We start from the raw sequence: 6,000 nt of genomic DNA, 5'->3' as shown, positions 1-6,000 counted from the left end.
TATAAGTCACTGAGTAAGTTGACAAGCAAGACATGTGTACACGTTAGCATTCGAATGAGCACTGAGTCCCAGTCTAGCGGCCACTGCTAGGCTGGCCGCTTAGGTGGTGCAGCTGCTGCATGGCTGGCAGACAGCGCCGCATGTAGAGGACGCGCGTAATTGCGCGGCGGCGCTTTGAATGATCGGTGAGTCACAACACCATTTTATGGCCTTCCTCCAGCACGAAACAAAGGCATGTATGATTTGTTGGTATCAATTCTTGTCCTGGTGGTGCAGCCAGTGCTTCACTGTGTGGGTCACTTTCTCATCATCCTCAAAATGTCTTCCATGAATGGCATCCTTTAATGGCCCATACAAGTTGAAGTCCGAGGAGGCTAGGTCAGGGCTGTAGGGTGGATGGGGTAACACTGTCCAACCCTGCTTTGCTATGTGTTTGGCAGTCCTCAGACTTGTGTAGATCTGATCATGATCATGTTGCAACAAAACATCTCCTGAGTTGCTGTGGTGCAGAGGTCACTGGAAGCAAATCTTGAATTTTGTTAATGTGTTGACATATGCGTCTGAATTAATGGTACCGCCTTTTGGCATCACATCAATGAGAATTACACCTCCACAGACCCACAACACAGTGATCATGCCTTTACTGGTGGAATCAGTTGCTTTGAATTTTTTCTTCTGTGGGGAATGGGAATGGTGCCATTCCATTGACTGTTGTTTTGTTTCAGGCTCAAAATGGTGAACCCAGGTTTCATCACCTGTCACAATCAGTGACACGAAGGCCTCCCCCTCAGTTTCAAAACATTGCAACAGATCAAGACAAATGTTTTTTCTCCGTGATTTGTAATCCACCATTAGACACAATGGGATCCATGTTGCACACACTTTTAAATATCCAAGAGTGCAGATAATTTCATCCACACTTCCTTTGAAAAATGCAGTGCCAACTGCTGAGTTGTAAAGTGTCTGCCCTCCTGAATGACAACATCAGCTTATTACAACATGTCAGGTGTGACAGCTGTGGTCTCTCCAACCACTTCAAATATTGGAAATCTGACAAACCACCTTCTGATGACCTCACCCTCTGTGCTCAGTGACTAACTGTACTTCTGTTGACAGCTGATGCTCCGTAGATCTTGCTGGAGTATTTGTGAATATTCTCCACAGTTTCTTTCTCTGCAGTGAGAAATTCAATGATGGCACATTTCTTCTAATGTACATCACCTACAGACGCCATTTTGAAACTGTCCTGCAGCTACACTATCAGCCAGAAGTGACAGAAAGTTGGTGCACTCACTGTCAGGAGATTTCAAATTATACATATGTAACATTTCACATTTATAGCATTGTTTTTGGCTGAGAAAAAAATGTAGTGCAATACTTTCTGGGCAACCCTCATAATAATATTAAGGGGGAGGAAGAAGGCAAAGAGTTAAGGTCATGTATCTAAAAGGTGGTTAAGAGTGAGAAAATAATAAAGACTCTCTGTAATGGCATTTGTGGAAACCAGAATTGTGGTGATAATTGGCAACTAATGAAAAGTTGCTATGGTAAAAAGCAGTGTGAGAAAGTTGACAAATATTACAAAGTACACAAGGAGCAATTAATTTAGACATTGGAGATTGTGTTGGCCAGAACAGTATGTTGACAAACTTATTATGCACACTCATGAACAATATGGACCCTTTGGTTCTAAGATATATTTAAATGAATTACAAGAAAATGTATACTTTTACAATGTGCCAAAGAGTAAGAAAACAAATTTTGACTTGTGACAGATGCTAATGAGTGAAGGCAAGTTACAGAACTTTTCAGGGTCAGATACAAAACACACTACCTGTGAATCCAAATAAAATTTGTTTTTTATACTAATAAATTGTATACAACTTCAGGACAACATATATTCTTTGTATGTGATGCCCAATAGTAACAACAGACCTCCAGCTGTTGTAGAACTTCTTCACTTTAGTTTCCATGCAATAGTCATTCTTATCCAATTCTGTCAATCTTTTGGAAATATCTTCTTCCATCCCTACTGTCATTTTTAGTTGCTTAAAATTACTCAATTATACTGATCTATCAAAAAATACAATGTTTTAATGCTGAACTAATGATTACATGGATTTATTGAGAGATACTTGTATTTCTGAGTGACATTTAGTGTTTTAAGTCATGAAGGTGGTGATGAACATTTACATTATTAACCACATTCAAAGATACTTAATAATACTGAACAATTTAGTACTTCTTTATGCTATGTGAAAAGTGAGATAGTTGTATAGAATATACTGTTTAATTGAATAGAAGTGCTACATAAATGTAATGATTTGACACTGTTGTTTAAATTAATGGGCCAAAAACATATTTATTATGAAGCTAGAAATTTTAAAAACAAGGCTACAGCAGATTCTTTGGGAGAAATGCAACCATTCAATACAAGAATGCATGGAGGATGAAATGATACTTTGAGCAAGGGATAATTAAGTGTTAGATTTTATTGTATGTATATATAAAAAAATTGTATTGTTATTATTATGATGCTGTTTGTTAACATCAGCTGTTCTGTGTTTATGGTGAAATTTCACCACAATTTTGATGTGTCTCCTGTACCTGAATCAAATGATTTAGATTATGTATGTTATGAGACAAATAAACCAAAATTCACACAAACATACACTACTGTAAATTTTCAAGATGGTTCAGGGAACCTATACTAATGAATAAACCCCACAATCATACTGTATGCTACTTTAAATTCTGAAGATGGTTCAGGGAACCTGTACTAATGAATAAACAGTATTTACTTGTAGTTACTTGTGCATCAGCTGTATATATTTAAACCATTTAATTGCATACATTTCAAATATTTTCTATAACTGCTGAATGACTATGCCTATTTTACTATAAACTCAGGATTATGGTGTTTAGAAATTTCACCTCACATATATTTCTGACATATTTGTCTATTAATTCAAGTACCTCCAATTCAGATACTAGGTTAGTATGTCAATTGTTGAGTCTTGTGTTAAGGAACCTCTTCGTGTGTTTTGATTCCAAAAGACATGTTGTAGAGCTAGTGGTGGTCAGTTATTGTGTGCTAATGTGCTACAGCACTCTGTAGATACATTATAATTTACCATTTCTCTTTTAATGTGATCCAGAAATTGCACTACAATTACCCCCATTTCACTTCAAATGTGAGCTGAAATGATACTAAAATTGCACCATTTCTTTTCAAATGCAAGCCAGAATCATGCCAATGTCAAGCTGTCAAACCAACAAGACAGAATTTCTGAAAAAAAATGAATAGAAAAAACAATTTGAAAGGTGCTGACATTTCAATATGTCAGGCATAGTTTTCTATTGCACAACCATAAAATCACTTGAGAATGTCCTAGAAGTCTGAACCTAGCAGTGAGCAAACAAAATTAATACAACAAAAGTGGAAAATGCCTCATTCTTGTATATAAAGAATCTTCTGTAGATGATCTGCTAAAGAGGCCCTTTTCTACTAAGTCTTAGGAGAAAACAGTGAGATTTAAAGAGTCACACAGATCTTCTCCAAATCTCTACAATAGGTGCACAATTCAATTCAATTCAATTTATTAGTGTCCTTGTAGTACATCATCGAAATGACATAGGACTTGTCAATAAACATTACAATTTGAAATACATATACATGAAAATTTGTAATTGAATTTACTTGTCACTTAGACTTTACAATTTTAATAGAACTTTTAGAACATTAACATTAAAATATACAAGTTGGATAACAACGTACAAAGAAAAAAAAAAAAGTTAGTGATTCTCACATCAAAGATTATTTACATTCTTACATTAACACTGTTTCACACTTTCATAGAAACAGCGAGTATTTAAATGTGAGCAATTACACATATTTATTATGTCAAGGAAATATTAACTGTGCTTTTATTGTCAATGATTCAGAAACTCTTCAATACTGTAAAAACTATTGCTCAATAACATGTTTTTTAATTCTCTTTTAAATATGTACAGTTTTGGTATTATTTTTAGTTCTTTGGGGAGAGCACTGTAGAGGATTTTGGGTTGGTATAGTACACTTTTGTGATACATAGCTGTCTTATGAATTTCTCTGTGGAAATCATTCCTATTCCTTGTTTCGTAGTTGTGAAATTCTCTGTTTAATGTAGAAAATTCCTCGCGTTCTTTTAAGAAACATATGCTTTCATATATGTATAAAGATGGTAGCGTCATGATTTAACATGGGACAACACTCACCAATTTGGCTCATACTGTATTAACAGAAGAAGATAAATGCCCTTTCAAGGTTCCTAGAATATTTTGCGTGGTTGGGTCATGGGAAAAGGTAAAACACTCTGTAGATATTTATGCGTAGAGGATGAGGAAAATTTGAGAGCACGTGTCAGACAGGTGCAGTAGCCAAGTGGGTAAGAGTAAAAACTTCTGACTTGGTGGACTGAGTTTGATTCACACCCATTACATACTCTTTTTCTTTTATTTTACTCCTCATAATTTTAAACAAATAATTATAAAATTTAAATTTACTTAAACAGTTCAATTTATAACCATACTATTAATATATTCAATAAAGTTACAATTGCTACCCTTGCAAGTAAAAGTTCTCTAGAACACCAAACTGTAATATATTGTTGGAAATTTGCATGAGTCATCACTGTGAAGGGCAAACAAATGATGTCTCAGCATAATTGACGCTACTGATACTACATTACAGCAGAAGAACATTATGACAGACTGAAGGATGGACACTAGAATAAAAACCAGAAGGTAGACATGATATATTGTAAAGCTTCTATAACATTCAGTTTTGATAATTTTTATAATTTATTTTGTACAAAAAGAATTGCGTGGTTGGGTCATGGGAAAAAGTAAAACACTCTGTAGATATTCATAACTTGTTGCATCATAGGACTAGTAGATTCCCATCCATAAATGCATGTGTGTGCAATTCTGGAGGGACGGGGAAGTTGTGTAATGCAATCAAGCCAATAATACAAAAATAAATGTTCAATACCAGCAGGTATCGATTGACCTTTCCAGTTCAATAAGAATAATTTTGATATACGCACATTCATAAAAATGGGTTATGCCATACTTATATATTTGTTTCCTCCACACTTAAATTAATTCTGAAGATTTCACCTGAATTTATGTAACTATATTTTATTAATTGTTTCAAAGTTGACCCACAGATTATCGAAAGTGTTATAAACTCTTTGGCCTCTACATAAGATTGTGGTTGTTATTCATTGACAGGGAGGTAGAGAGACTTGGTGGGAATAGGTTTTGGAATGGACACACTTGGCGGAAGGGTTGTTGCAGATGGACTTGATACTGTCTTGTAGTACTATTGAAGGCAGAAGTATTACACAGTGAGGTGGCAAAAGTCGCAGGATTGTGATATGTGCATATAGAGATGAAGGTAGCATCATGTATGCAAGGTATAAAAGGGCAGTGTATTGGCAGAGCTGTCATTTGAACTCAGGTAATTCATGTAAAAAGATTTCTGCCATGATTATGCCCACACTATGGGAGTTAAAAGACTTTGAACATAGAGTGGTAGACAGAGCTAGATGCATGGGACATTCCATTTCAGAAATCATTAGCTAACTCAATTTAAGATCCACAGTGTCAAGAGTGCGCCAAGAATACCAAATTTCAGCCGTTACCTCTCACCATGGACAACACAGTGGCCAACAGCCTTTCATTAGTGACCAACACCATTGGGGTTTGCATAGAGTTGTCAGTGCTAACAGACAAGCAACAATGCAAGAAACAACCATATAATTTAGCGCAGGATGTATGACAAACATGTCCATTAAGGAGAGTGTGGTGAAATGTGGCATTAACGGGCTATGGCAGCAGCCTAACGGACATGAGTCTATTTGCTAACAGTACATCATCACCTGCAGTGCTCTTCCTGGGCTCGTGACCATATTGGTTGGACTCTAGATGACTGTAAAACTATTGCCTAGTCTGATT

Source organism: Schistocerca cancellata, chromosome 6 (assembly GCF_023864275.1).
Source record: "Schistocerca cancellata isolate TAMUIC-IGC-003103 chromosome 6, iqSchCanc2.1, whole genome shotgun sequence".
Taxonomy (NCBI): Eukaryota; Metazoa; Arthropoda; class Insecta; order Orthoptera; family Acrididae; genus Schistocerca; species Schistocerca cancellata.
Note: the sequence above shows the minus strand (reverse complement) of the source record.